The sequence below is a fragment of the Nipponia nippon genome, unplaced genomic scaffold (genome assembly GCF_047370975.1).
Source record: "Nipponia nippon isolate SJK-2023a ecotype South Korea unplaced genomic scaffold, ASM4737097v1 scaffold_26, whole genome shotgun sequence".
Lineage (NCBI taxonomy): Eukaryota > Metazoa > Chordata > Aves > Pelecaniformes > Threskiornithidae > Nipponia > Nipponia nippon.
This window is the reverse complement of record NW_028262343.1, coordinates 6557534-6572504: the sequence shown is the minus strand read 5'-3', so window position 1 is coordinate 6572504 and position 14971 is coordinate 6557534. Positions and strand designations below refer to the sequence as shown.

The 14971-nt window shown below is 42.2% G+C and overlaps 1 long non-coding RNA gene across 1 annotated transcript in view; it reads left to right on the top strand.

Moving 5' to 3' along the window:
- Positions 1-14971, top strand: part of LOC148055205 (uncharacterized) — a 70715-nt gene that overhangs the window by 24708 nt on the left and 31036 nt on the right. Inside the window, exon 2 of the long non-coding RNA XR_015705815.1 lies at positions 10128-10188. This is a non-coding gene — a long non-coding RNA (uncharacterized LOC148055205). The remainder of the gene's footprint in view (positions 1-10127; positions 10189-14971) is intronic.

Sequence of the window (14971 nt, the reverse complement as noted above, 5' to 3'; positions counted from 1 at the left end):
AAGGGATTTTTGATTTGCATTGACAAGAAGTGAGTAACGAATGCTATGACCAGGACTAGAGGGGCCCTGCCTCCAGCCAGGTGGAGGAGAGGGACAACCAGGTGTACTGAACTGTGTGGATTCGATGGCCTGGCACATCAGCCCCACAGGAGTATAAGGCTCTAGTGGATACCGGTGCACAGTGTACCCTAATGCCATCAAGCTATGAAGGGGCAGAACCCATCTGTATTTCTGGAGTGACAGGGGGATCCCAAGAGATGACTGTATTGGAGGCCGAAGTAAGCTTAACCGGGAAGGAGTGGTAGAAGCACCCCATTGTGACTGGCCCAGAGGCCCCATGCATCCTTGGCATAGACTACCTCAGGAGAGGGTATTTCAAGGACCCAAAAGGGTACCGGAGGGCTTTTGGTATAGCTGCCTTGGAGACGGAGGAAATTAAACAGCTATCTACCCTGCCCGGTCTCTTGAAGGACCCTTCTATTGTGGGGTTGCTGAGGGTCGAAGAACAACAGGTGCCAATTGCTACCACAACGGTGCACCAGCGGCAATATCACACCAACAGAGACTCCCTGATTCCCATCCATAAGCTGATTCGTTGACTGGAGAGCCAAGGAGTGATCAGCAAGACTCGCTCACCTTTTAACAGTCCCATATGGTCACCTCTTCCTTTCCTTGCAGGTTCCAGCACAGGCATGGACAAGAGAAGCACCCAGAAATGACACTTCATGGCAGATTATTCTGGGGGAATATTATTGGTCAGTGCAAGTTATAGCCATTTCTCTGCCACACTTTCCCATGCTTGGGAAAACCTTTAACATACCAGTGAACTTGATAGTAGATCTGTCTATTACTAAGTTCTGCTATTAGATCTACTTTACTATTAGGTCTAGTAAAATGAGTGGTCCAGCATCTACCTGCATTTAGCAAGTGGTGAGGAAACCAAGCTGCAAAGATCAGCCAGATTCTCACAGGCAGAGATGGAGAAGCAGAGCCCAGCCCTGTCCGTGTTTTAGCCTTAGTGCACGTGTACAAAATGAGACACTGTTTGCACAGGAAGGTGGTCCACTGTAGGAAATTGTTTCAGTATCTGAGTGCTAGATGTGACATTCAACATCTAACTTAGACTTCTGTGTGAATCCTGGGTTTCCTTTCTGAATTCAGTGCAGCACTTTAATATATTTGTGGTCTTTCTTTTCTTTCTCTTTTTTTAAGGTGCTGTTTTAATTTTGGGTTTAAATGTGGAGGTGAGACCTGAGCTGAGGCTGAGACGTCTTGCCAAATGTTACACTGCAGTGAATTTTTATGGCTGAGATATAAAGCATGAAAATAGAGATTTATAGGAGAAGCCTGACAGACTGTTAATGAAAGCAGAGCTGGAGAGTATTTACAGATTAGAAATACATTCCTATCGGTATGTATTTCTGTAAAGTACCAGAACAGCTTTGCACTGCATGTTCCCTCCCACCTCCAGGAAGAGCTAAGGCTCTGCAATGTGAAAAAGGAATTCTCACTATTTTAAAAATTGTTCAGACATGTCCTGCACCTTCTGTTAGGAAATCATACAGCCAAGTGCTTACTAATACACAGTGACTAACCTTCCATTGAGCTCACTGTGACACAAGCTTTGTGTCAAAGCTTTCACTGTATGAGCATGACCTATCATTGTCATGAATTCCTGTTGTGAACTTTTCCCTATCACTAACTTTACTTAATTATTTCTGACCATATTTAAATAAGGCAGTTTCCCTTTCTGATATGAATGTTCCTTTTCAGAGCATAATTATTCCAATGCTTAGCATGCACTGACTGACCTATGCAGAGCTGAGTATCTACCAAATGGATAATGCTTAAATAAAGAACCAAGGGAATTGCAAAAGAGGTCCTGTTGCCCTGAGACTGTGCTCGCTTAGCAAATGCACTCATATTCCAAAATGTTCCTTGTGTTAGAAAGCTGTAGTGGCTAATACGGTGTCAGATGTTCATTGAAGTGTTGCAGCTTCGAAGTTTTGCTGTCTCATTTCTTCTTGGTAGTTAAGCTTTAGATTTGTCCAGGTTTTAACTAAAACCATTATATTCTGCAAGCCTGCAGCTGTGTAATTTTGAGAACTTACACTTTGCAGATTCAGATATCAAAATTCAAGTCTTCACAAATTTTCTATTGCTCACAGAAGTGAAGATATGCACAGTTACAGAGATATTTATTACAACAAGGTATTTTTTGTCCATCCAGGCACTATCATCTCTGTATGAACCTACCGATTTGTGATGATAGAGGCATTCATTTAAAAAGAGACTGAGGCTGCCACACTTTTCAGCAGTGCAATATTTATCTTTTCATGCCTGATGCCAGAGGAGAATCCAAAGCCTTACCTGCACTCTCAATACAGTGTATGTGGAGGGCTAAATTCCTTGGGATGAGATTCTGCTCAGGAGAGAACTGTAAAAGATCGCTGGAGTACTCCCACGTGAACTGTGACAACAAAAGTATGCCTTAAATCCCATGCATCACCAAGGCTTTTTCACCTTCCTCAGTGCTCTCTGGCAACCCTCCACCACAAAGGATTTAGAACCTAATAATCTGGAGCAAGGTACTTAGCCTGCTCCTCCAAGCCTATTGTTTCAGGAATGCAGCATCATGTTCCAGTCTGTACATAGGGCAGGGAGGGAAAGTCATGGGTCCCAGGCCTGTTCTAGGGATGGTCCTTATTTCATGTTGAACAGTGACTGGTAAAATGCAGAAATGCTTTTTGGCACCCAAGGAAGTCACAGCTCACCTCTGCCAGGGGAAAGCTACAGTATCTTCCTACACAAGAGAGTCGGCTCGCTCTCTTGCCCATAGAATCTTTAACCTCTGTGCAGTAGCAGAGCTTCAGCAAGAGTGGGGAGTACACTTTTCTCCCAGAATAGCCTTCAGTTTGTTATAGCGAGACGTATTTATTTTTTACATGAATTGCATATACTTCTTAGCAGTGAACAGCTTAACTGCTTATTCTGTTAATGCTTCAGCAATGAGTTTGTCCTCCCCATCTAGAATTTCTGTCCTCCTTAATGTCAAAAGCACAGTGTGAACTCAATATGGGCTCAAACACCATAACACTAGGCTTCTTGTGATTATTCTGTAATTATAGATACAAGTTTTCAGTATGATTTTTTTTAAATGTGATTTGCATGACTACCTCTGGGACTATACCATGTCAGATAGAATCGAATCGAATCGAATCGAATCGAATCGAATAGAATAGAATCATAGAATCGTAGAATCATAGAATCATAGAATCATTAAGGTTGGAAAGGACCCTTAAGATCATCAAGTCCAACCGTTAACCTGACGCTACCAAGTCCACCACTAAACCATGTCCCTAAGTACCACATCTACACGTCTTTTAAATGCCTCCAGGGATGGGGATTCAACCACTTCCCCAATCAGCCTGTTCCAGTGCCTGACTACCCTTTCAGTGAAGCAGTTTTTCCTAACATCCAATCTAAACCTCCCCTGGCGCAACTTGAGGCCGTTTCCTCTCGTCCTATCACTTCTTACCTGGGAAAAAAGACCGTCACCTTTCAGGTAGCTGTAGAGAGCAATAAGGTCTCCCCTCAGCCTGCTTTTCTCCAGGCTATACGACCCCAGTTCCCTCAGCCGCTCCTCATAAGACTAGTTCTCCAGACCCTTCACCAGCTTCGTTGCTCTTCTTTGGACACACTCCAGCACCTCGATGTCCTTCTTGTAGTGAGGGGCCCAAAACTAAACACAGTATTCGAGGTGCAGCCTCACCAGTGCCGAGTACAAGGGGATGATCACTTCCCTAGTCCTGCTGGCCACACTGTTTCTGATACAAGCCAGGATGCTATTAGCCTTCTTGGCCACCTGGGCACATTGATGGCTCTTATCCAGCCGGCTGTCGACCAACACCCCCAGGTCCTTTTCTGCCAGGCAGCTCTCCAGCCACTCTTCCCCAAGCCTGTAGCGTCGCATGGGGTTGATGTGACCCAAGTGCACGACCCAGCACTTAGCCTTGTTGAACCTCATACAGTTGGCCTCCGCCCATCGATCCAGCCTGTCCAAATCCCTCTGTAGGGCCTTCCTACCCTCCAGCAGATCAACACTCCTGCCCAACTTGGTGTCATCTGCAAATTTACTGAGGGTGCACTCAATCCCCTCATCCAGATCATTGATAAAGATATTAAACAGAACTGGACCCAATACTGAGCCCTGGGGAACACCACTTGTGAATGGCTGCCAGCTGGATTTAACTCCATTCACCACCACTCTCTGGGCTCAGCCATCCAGCCAGTTTTTTACCCAGCAAAGAGTATGCCCGTCCAAGCCATGAGCAGCCATCTTCTCCAGGAGAATGCTGTGGGAGACAGTGTCAAAGGCTTTACTAAAGTCCAGGCAGACAACATCCACAGCCTTCCCCTCATCCACTAAGCGGGTCACCTTGTCATAGAAGGAGATCAGGTTAGTCAAGCAGGACCTGCCTTTCATAAACCCATGCTGACTGGGCCTGATCCCCTCGTTGTCCCGTACATGCCGCATGATGGCACTCAGGATGATCTGCTCCATAACCTTCCCTGGCACCGAGGTCAGGCTGACAGGCCTGTGGATACCTGGATCCTCCTTCCAGCCCTTCTTGTAGATGGGTGTCACATTTTCTAACTTCCAGTTGACTGGGACCTCCCCGGTTAGCCAGGACTGCTGATAAAGGATTGAAAGTGGCTTGGTGAGCACTTCTGCCAGCTCCCTCAGTACCCTTGGATACTAGATAGAATGGAATGGAATGGAATAGAATAGAATAGTTCAGTTGGAAGGGACCTGCAATGATCATCTAGTCCAACTGCATTGACCATCTCTCTAGGAAGCCTGTTCCACTGTTTGACTACCCTCTTGGTAAAGAAATGCTTCCTAATGTCAAGTCTAAACCTCCCCTGATCCAACCTTGAGCCATTTCCACACACATCCTGTCACTGGATACCAGGCAGAAGAGATCAGCACCTCCCTCTCCACTTCCCCTCCTCAGGAATCTGCAGAGAGCAATGAGCCTCCTTTTCTCCAAACTAGACAAACCCAGAGTCCTTAGCCTCTCCTCATAGGACATTCTTTCCCGCCCTTTCACCAGCTTTGTTGCCCTCCTCTGGATGCATTTAAGCACCTTAACATCCTTCTTAAATTTTGGGGCCCAGAGCTATACACAATACTCAAGGTGAGGATGCACCAGCTCTAAATACAGAGGGATAATCATCTCTTTTGACCACTTGGTTATACTGTGTTTGATGCACCCCAGGATGCAGTTTGCCCTCTTGGCTGCCAGGGCACACTGCTGACTCATATTGAGCCTGCTGTCAACCAGCACCCCCAGATCCCTTTCTGCGGGGCTGCTCTCCAGCCACTCCTCTCCCAATTTATACTTGTGTCCAGCATTACTCTGTCCCAGGTGCAGAATCTGGCATTTGGTCTTGTTAAATTTCATGCCATTGATGCTTGCCCAATGCTCCAGTCTATCTAGATGTCTCTGCAAGGCCTTTTGTCCCTCGAGACAGTCAACAGCACCTCCCAGTTGGGTATCATTAGCAAACCTGCTAATGGTGCATTCAACTCCTGCATCCAGATCATTGATAAATATATTGAACAGAACTGGCCCTAGGATTGAGCCCTGAGGAACACCGCTGGTGGCTGGTTGCCAGCCAGATGTAGCCCCATTCACTACAACCCTTTGAGCCCTGTCGTTCAGCCAGTTCTTCACCCAGCGCACTGTGTACCTGCTCATCCCACAGTTGGACAACTTGTCCAGAAGGATGCTGTGAGGAACAGTATCAAAAGCCTTACTAAAATCCAGAAAAACCACATCCACCGCCTTCTCTTCATCCACTAGGCAGGTGACCTTATCACAGAAGGATATCAAATTAGTTAGACAGGACTCTTCCTTCGTGAACCCATGTTGACTGTGCCTGATGATTGCATTGTTCTTTAAATGCCTTTCAATAGCACCCAGGATGATCTTCTCCATAATTTTTCCAGGTACTGAGGTTAGACTAACAGGTCTGTAGTCTCCTGTGTCTTTCCTCTTGCTCTTCTTGTACATTGGTATAACATTGGCTAGCTTGCAGTCAGCGAGGACCTCCCCAGACTCCCGAGACCTTTGGTAGATGATTGAGAGGGGTCCTGCCATAACATCCGCTAGCTCCTTCAGTACTCTGGGATGAATCCCATCAGGCCCCATGGAGTTATGAACATTCGGCCGATACAGCTGGTCCCTTACAATTTCAGTGTCCATAAATGGAAAGTCACTGTTTCCGCAGTCATGGTCCTCCGACTCAGAGGACTGGGCAGCCCAAGGTCTATCAGTATTATTAAAGACTGAGGCAAAAAAAGCATTGAATGCCTCCACTTTTTCTTCATCCCTATTAGTCAGGTGACCATCTTCAACAAGTATCAGTCCAATGTTTTCTTTAGATCTCCTCTTGCTATTAACATACTTAAAAAAGCCCTTCTTGTTATCTGACACAACCCTGGCCAGTTTCAACTCTAATTGAGCTTTGGCCTTTCATGTCTTCTCCCTGCATATACGAACCACAGCTCTGTAATCTTCCTGTGAAGTCTGACCTTGCTTCTTAAAAACTGACAAGAACTCATGGACCCCTAGATGGCATGCTATTAAAAAATTTGGATCAGTAAAAAGAAAAGAATTAAAAAGAAACCACTGGTCTGATTTTGTTATTCATTTCCACATTTGCTTCAATAAAATGTTAATATTTTATAGATTTTCTAGAGCTGCCATTTGATTGCCAGTCTGCAAAAAAAGGTGGCAAGGAAATAATTGCCTTATTGTAGAACATAGAGCAAGATTTCTGAGGAAATTTAGGGACATTGGACACAGGTGGTGGGGAAATGTCATATTTCAAGCCTTCTGAAAAAATATAAACTTACACTTTTAAAACATGCTTGTATGAAGAAACCATGTTATTAGATCATTGCATATTTTTACTCTTTTTATTTTAATTACTTTCTCAAAGGACTGAACAATTGATTGTTATCATTGTTGGAAGCTCCTGTTCTTCCTCTGACTTGCTGTTTGGCTCTGCTGGCACGCAATATCTTTAGGTGTCCTTTGCTGATAAATAATTAGGTTAGTTAGCAATCTCACTGAGTACTGTTGTATTTTAACCAATTGCAAAATGTCAAAAAAATCATATAAAAATCAGATCACTAGATCAAAGAGATTATTGCAATAAATATTTTTATCATGCACCCCAAACTTTGTTTTTCACCAAAGCAAAATTTGGGATGTTTTTTGAATAAAAGGGCTGATTTTGTATAAGTATCAGCTGAGCCTATTTTTAAGATACCTCTCAGTGTTATGAATAGGAGTCTATGTATGCTTGTGGTCAAAATGACTTATTACTTAAGAATAAACTTTTGCTGAAGAGCTGTTTGAAGAGTGCTGACATGCTCTGAACTTGGACAGACTCTCCAGTTCCAAGGGCTCTTGAAACCGCAGGGTATCTGGGAGGTCTGTGAGACCAACTGATCATTGAGCTGTAATGACATCATGACCACTGTGACCATGTCACGAACCCAGGGAAATTATTAGGCCCTTAACTTCACCCTTAAGGGTGAATTTTACAAGAATAAATTATTGCTATCTGGATATGACTAGATTTCTTTTCTGTATTTCTCCCCCATTTCCTTTAAAGTGAATCTCTGGCTCCACCCACATATATACTGTTTTGAAAAGACATTTTCCACCCTACGTTTGTGCAGTTGTTGGCCTTTTGTTTGATTTGTGGGTTCCTCATGCTGTGCACACTGCTAATATTGATATGGGAATTTTATTGAGAGAGTTTCAAACCAGACTGAGTTAATTCTGTTGAGGAAAAAAAATGAAGACCCCAAATCCTCCATGACAAAAATTCAATGTCAGAGATGCCCAAACTGTCAGTTTCAGTCTTGCTGCTGTTTGAAATGGTAATGTGTCTTCTGAAAAGTTTTTCTGACATGAACTTGTAAATATGAGATTCTAAACTTATAGTACTCAACATACTTTGCAGGAAGCACAAATGAAACTCTTAAGTGCACAAACGTGACACAGGTACATCTCACAGGTCCTGTCCTGTCAAAGCATGCTACTTTGACGGACATAACTGGAAGCCTTGCTGTTGATACCACACAATTTCTCAGATATCATGGAGGTAAAAAATGTGGTGAAAGGACGCACCAATCCTACAGCCATGGCATGTACAAGTAATCCCATGGGTAAAGCTTGGAGCGGCAGACTCTCTGCTGCTTAAGAACATGTTTGTTAAGAATATGTTTGTTACCAAAATGATAAGACTCTAACCAATAAGGCTGTTAGTCTGCATCTTCCTGGACAATAATAGCTTTTGGGAATTGTTCAGTATAAGCCAGCTAGATCGACATGATGTGCTGTGAAGTTACCCATGCTGAGTAGGGCTTGGGGACTTGGCATGAAGCTGACCTCTGCCAGAGGCTTGTCTCTGATTACTGAGCAACCCATCCTGCAATACAACTCTCTTTGTCAAAAATGCTGACAAAGGAGGAGGGAGGAAAGAGTAGAGGGAAAGAATATGAGTAACCATAGCCATTCAGAGAGCCGCATGTGGCCGTGCACCGTGTGAGGCAACACACTAGCTTGAGATCCCCATTAAATTCATGCCTGCAAGGGCGTCTCACTGATAATGAAGTAACTTGCAGGGTGCAGGCTTTAGGGATTGTTTGGGATTGTTTGATGGTCCATGTGAAAGGTGAGTGGACTTGGTCTATTTTCCCAGTGAACTTGGTCAGAGGTGTGAGGGAGGCTTTTTCTTTGGTGGAAATTTCTTGCCCATTTGGCTTTGTTAGCTTGCTCTCTGTCCCAGCAGTGCTGTGGGAGAACATGTCCTAAAACTGTTAGCCTGTCCCTCTTCTGTTTGTCCATTCATCGCTGAAGTCTATCTGTTTCAATCATGTGGGAGGCAGGAAGCACAACCAGGACTGTTTTGCTGGCTAGTGTTCAGCTCCCTACTGTGTTTCATCAATGAATGAAGCAGAATGATGGATTGCTGATGTGTTGCACTGATACCTTGCCAGCAGATCTCTCACACCGTGTTGCTGTTTGGTAGAGAGTTAATTGCGAACTTCTTTGACAATGAGTGGGCTGGGGAAAACAGCATCTAAAGTTACACAACAAGCGAGGACAGGTTCTGATTTAGCAGAATGATTAGCACTGAACAGATCCAGGTCTCCATTTAACAATCTGAGAGCCAAACCTTCACCCCAGACCTGATTCTTACATTTGCATTTGGATGCCTTAAATGTTGGGAAATTTTGGCCTTCAAATCCACATGATTGGGAATGTTTCTCTTGTTTCCAGTCAGCTGCAATTTGGAAAAATCAAGCATCACAGTCATGATTTTCTGCTCATATTGGGGTGAAATGTAGATCACAATTATTTATGAGGTTTATAGTTCCACATTTTGCTGTAAAATTCTAAGTTATTCATTCATTGTGTAAGACCTCATGTGTAAACAAAAAACAGCTTTTTTTGGCAAGAGTTACAACCTAAACATGAGTTATCAACAGGACTTCTTCCACTGTAAGTGCTGAATGAGATTTCTTTTATTCTGCAGAGTGTTTTGTATAACTGTACAATCAAACCTGAAGACCTATAGCTATTTAATTGGTTTTGGTTCCATTTGTCTTTCTGAGAAAAAAATGTTTTCCAGTTACATAATTTGAACAATCAAAATAAGTTTTTGTCACAACAGATATGTGATGGTATGGATGCTTCAATGGCAGCCTGGCCTACTCAAGATTACTTCCTCAAAGATGATCCAGAAAAGGGCTTAAATTTTTAATGATTGTTTCTTTGTCTCCTTGTTTCAATCAGTCAATCAATCACTGAGACACATCTTACGTTCAATAGTACATGAAAGACAAATGATCTGAAAAGAAATGCATCTCTACCAAAGAAAGGGATGCAATCTCACAGTATCAGGTTGTCAGCAGCAATTCAGGGTCATTTTTGTGCTTTCCCACAATGTCAGCTGAGTTATTTATTTAGGTATTTATTTACATATTTGCAGAATTTCTGACATCCACATGCATTCATATTGTTTCCACTTTTTTTCAGGCTATGGGCCTAGGAGTTCTGGGGAAGAAAGGATATAATTTTCAAACATGCTGAAGAAACTGTAAGTTCATAAGTCCTATATAAAAAATTTGTCCCTTACAGACAGAAATTTGGGAAGGGAGAGATTAGTTGCTTTTAATATGTTTGGCAAAGCATATATACCAAAAAGTCTTTCTAACTTGTTCTGAAGACATGAAACTGTAGTGAATACTTAACTACCCTTGGGCCTGTATTCCAGTGACTAATTGCTTCCTCTGTGAGGGGATGGTGTCTTTTCCAGTCTTCAAATTATTTTTCTGACTCTTTTCTGTGCTTTTTCCAATATTTCAAAGTCTTATAAAATACAGCCAACAACACTGATGTGCTCTAGTAGTGTTTTACCAATGGTCTATGTACAGGTAAAATTTTGTAGCTCCTATTTTCAATTTAGCTCCTGCTTAGGAGCTCCTGCTAACTTCCTTAGCTCCTACTTTCTCACTTTTTTGTCAAAGGATAGTAGTAGCTAATTTGCCAATTTGCCGTGTCATTGGCTTTCAAGATAAGGTTTGACTGCTTTCCCACCAGGATCCCTACATCCTTTTCATGAGTAACTTTCCAAGATGCAGTCACTCATTCTATGTATATGTGGTCTGCATCCATTGTTCTTAAGAACTGTAAGGGATTTTACTTTACTTTTTTGCTTTATATATTATAATATATTTTAACGAATCAGCTTAATTAGCATTCCAGATTACACTGAGGGATTGTCTCAAATAAAGGAGCAGTTGAATAGGTTCTAAAATGAATCAGTATAGTGAACACTAATTGCTAAAAGCAGATGGTATTCTTTCTAGAGTTCTAAAAGAACTCAGGTATGAAATTGCTGAACTGCTAACTGTGATATATAAATAAGCCTTGCACTGAATGCTCTGGTAGCAGAGGATTGGAAGATGGCTAACACATCATCAATTTTAAAATAATTTCAGGCGTGATGCAAGGAACTACAGATCATATTGGTAAAACTGATAGAAAAACACATATATAACTATGATATGATGGCCAATAAACAACACTTGTTTTGTACAGAAAATCATACTTCATAATTTTAACAGAATTCTTTGAAGAAATCATTGAAGACATGGATTGGTTGGCAGAAAATGATAAAATTTATTTGGATTTTCAAAATGCTTTTGGCATAGTTCCTCTCCAAAAGCTTTTAAGGAAACCACACTGTTATGGAATGAGATCTTCTTGTGGGTGTATGATATATTCAAGTCAGGAATTAAAAGATAGAAATAAACTGTGAGTTTTCTGAGTGAAAGGAGCTTCTCAGTGGAGTCCATAAAAAGCTATGATGAATCCTGTGCTGTTTAAACATAGACAAGAATAATTTGGGAACAAGGTGAACATGATGATGTGTGGTGATCCAAAGAGTTGCAGGAAAGTTCCACAATCAGTGACTGCACTATAAAATGGCAAATGAAACTAAATGCTTATAAATGGAATGTAATTTCTGAAGGAAACAATCTTGACAAGCTGTATATAATAAAAATCTTTGAGTTAACTAATATCACTTGGAAAAAATGATTTTGAGGCCACTGTGGACAGTTCACTGTGAACTTCAACTCAATGTTCAGTAGCAACCAAAAGCAAACAAAAAAACCTAAAAAGGATATTTTCAATAATTTATCAGCAGTCCTGGCTAACCGGGGAGGTCCCAGTTGACTGGAGGGTAGCAAATGTGAAGCCTATCTACAAGAAGGGCTGGAAGGAGGATCCAGGGAACTACAGGCCTGTCAGCCTGACCTCGGTGCCAGGGAAGGTTATGGAGCAGATCATCCTGAGTGCCATCATGTGGCATGTACGGGACAACGAGGGGATCAGGCCCAGTCAGCATGGGTTTATGAAAGGCAGGTCCTGCTTGACTAACCTGATCTCCTTCTATGACAAGGTGACCTGCTTAGTGGATGAGGGGAAGGCTGTGGATGTTGTCTGCCTGGACTTTAGTAAAGCCTTTGACACTGTCTCCCACAGCATTCTCCTGGAGAAGATGGCTGCTCACGGCTTGGACAGGCGTACTCTTTGCTGGGTAAAAAACTGGCTGGATGGCTGAGCCCAGAGAGTGGTGGTGAATGGAGTTAAATCCAGTTGGCAGCCATTCACAAGTGGTGTTCCCCAGGTCTCAGTATTGGGGCCAGTTCTGTTTATGAGTTTCAACAAGGCTAAGTGCTGGGTCGTGCACTTGGGTCACATCAACCCCATGCGACGCTACAGGCTTGGGGAAGAGTGGCTGGAGAGCTGCCTGGCAGAAAAGGACCTGGGGGTGTTGGTCGACAGCCGGCTGGATAAGAGCCATCAATGTGCCCAGGTGGCCAAGAAGGCTAATAGCATCCTGGCTTGTATCAGAAACAGTGAGGCCAGCAGGACTAGGGAAGTGATCATCCCCTTGTACTCGGCACTGGTGAGGCTGCACCTCGAATACTGTGTTTAGTTTTGGGCCCCTCACTACAAGAAGGACATCGAGGTGCTGGAGTGTGTCCAAAGAAGGGCAACGAAGTTGGTGAAGGGTCTGGAGAACAAGTCCTATGAGGAGTGGCTGAGGGAGCTGGGGTTGTTTAGTCTGGAGAAAAGGAGGCTGAGGGGAGACCTTATGGCTCTCTACAACTACCTGAAAGGAGATTGTAGCAAGGTGGGTGTCGGTCTCTTTTCCCAGGTAAGAAGTGATAGGACAAGAGGAAATGGCCTCAAGTTGTGCCAGGGAAGGTTTAGATTGGATATTTAGGAAAAATTTCTTCACTGAAAGGGTAGTCAAGCATTGGAACAGGCTGCTTGGGGAAGTGTTTGAGTCACCATCCTTGGTGATATTTTAAAAGATATGTAGATGTGGCACTTAGGGAAATGGTTTAGTGGGTGGACTTGGCAGTGCTAGGTTTACGGTTCAACTCAATGATTTTAAGGGTCCTTTCCAACCTAAATGATTCAATGATTCTATGATTTTAATGTTTAGAAAATAAATAATGAACAGCACAGAAAATGTCCTGTAGAAATCCATGATACGCACATTCCTTGAATACTCCATATACTTTCAGTTACCCCCCCCCAAAAAATGTTAAAGATAGAAATAGAAAGAATACACAGAACAGCAAGAAAGGTAAGTAAGTAAAGAATTACATACATATACCGCCTAGCAGTGTTCAACCTGGGAACAAGACATTTAAGGGAAAATATATGTATGTTTATGAAATCATGACTGTCAAGGAGAAGGAAAAGAGGAAATTTTCAGATGGCACTTTCAAAACAAGAATAGGAGATACGTGTCCAGATAACATGTGGAGCTTGTCCAGATAATCTGTGGAGCTTGGTGCTGCAAGATGCTGGGAATGTTGAAGGATTCCATGCTTTCGGAAGCCAATTATAGAAAATATCATAGAAAAAAAAAAAACCCATGATTGGTAATGCCCCTCAAATATTATAGTCTGACTGACCCCTTTCATCATCATTAGGATCCCAGCTGTGGCATTAACACTGAAAAAACAGTTCTTGATCTATCCTTTCAACATTAAGTATTGCTAAATAATAACTGAAAGGAGTTGGATACATTTTAAGCTTATATGGGCACACAATGTATTTAGAAAACTACTGTATTGCATTTGTAGCTGTTCCATACATTTTGATAGAGTTGGAAATAATCCCAGAGAAATTGGTCAGATCTCTCTTAGAGTGCCTAGGGAATTTAATTATCTTTATTTCCGTTTGTAAGTTCTACTGCAGCTGTTTTCCAAACAGAAAATTAGCCATTGTCAGATATGCGCATGGACATTTAACTTTATTTCATATCTTTTGTCTTTTCAAGTCCAAGAGAGCCTCAGGAAACTGTCTGAGCTTTCTTACATTCACCTGCATGGTGATGTTATTACATTATGATGTTGCAAAGTTTGATAGTGCTTGTTAAACCACTTCAGTTAAAAAAATAAAAAAAAAAGCTATAGACAGGTCTAGTGCTTAATTATCACAATAAACCAGACCAGGGTGTGCAAGCCTAAGGCATCTGTGTATGCTTTGAGTGTGTTATGAGTCAATGGATTAATCTGGCCAAATTCTCTTTGTAATTCAGATTCTATGGGGCAAGCCTAACATTTTTCAATTAGTACTGAAATAGGAAGACAGATCCCTCCACTTACAAGGAGTTTCTTAGCATGGAATTTCTGCATGTGTATTTGAAGTGATCCCAGACTAGTTGCTTCTAACATATTGGGTGTATTAGAAGCAAAGAAATGAAAAAACCTCTTTAGCAAACTTGCAGCACTGGTTTTATGTGGGAATCTATAAATATCTTCATAAGCTAGCTCAGTGTTCTTCATAGTTAAAACTGCAGTGACTGAAGCTAGGGTAAGGTAACTTTAAAAATGGATCTTCACGCATGAAGAATCTCTAAACAGATCTCACATTGATCTCTGAAAATATTCACAGCCTGGTATAGTTATTCTATAGTGTACCTCTGCTTGTCAAGCCTGAGGATTGAAACTGGGATACCAGAAACTGGGTAGTTCCCGTCATTTTTTATTTGGGATAGTTTTGGCAGCAGTCTCTACATATTTTCTGCCAAATCTTTCATCTACACCCTGAATTTCATGGGTCTGATTCCAGGTGCAAATCATATGCTTTGTGATTGTATTTCTATTAGAACCTATGACCTTGCTTGAAAGGAACAGTGACCCCCATTGTACAGGAATTAATAAGGAGGAGTGACCAAATCAAAAAAATAAAATTAAATGCAAGGCCATAACATCCATATGAGATAAGGACACACCCACATTGCAGGATGCCAAACTCATGTGTCAAGATCACATGCTGTGTGATGACTG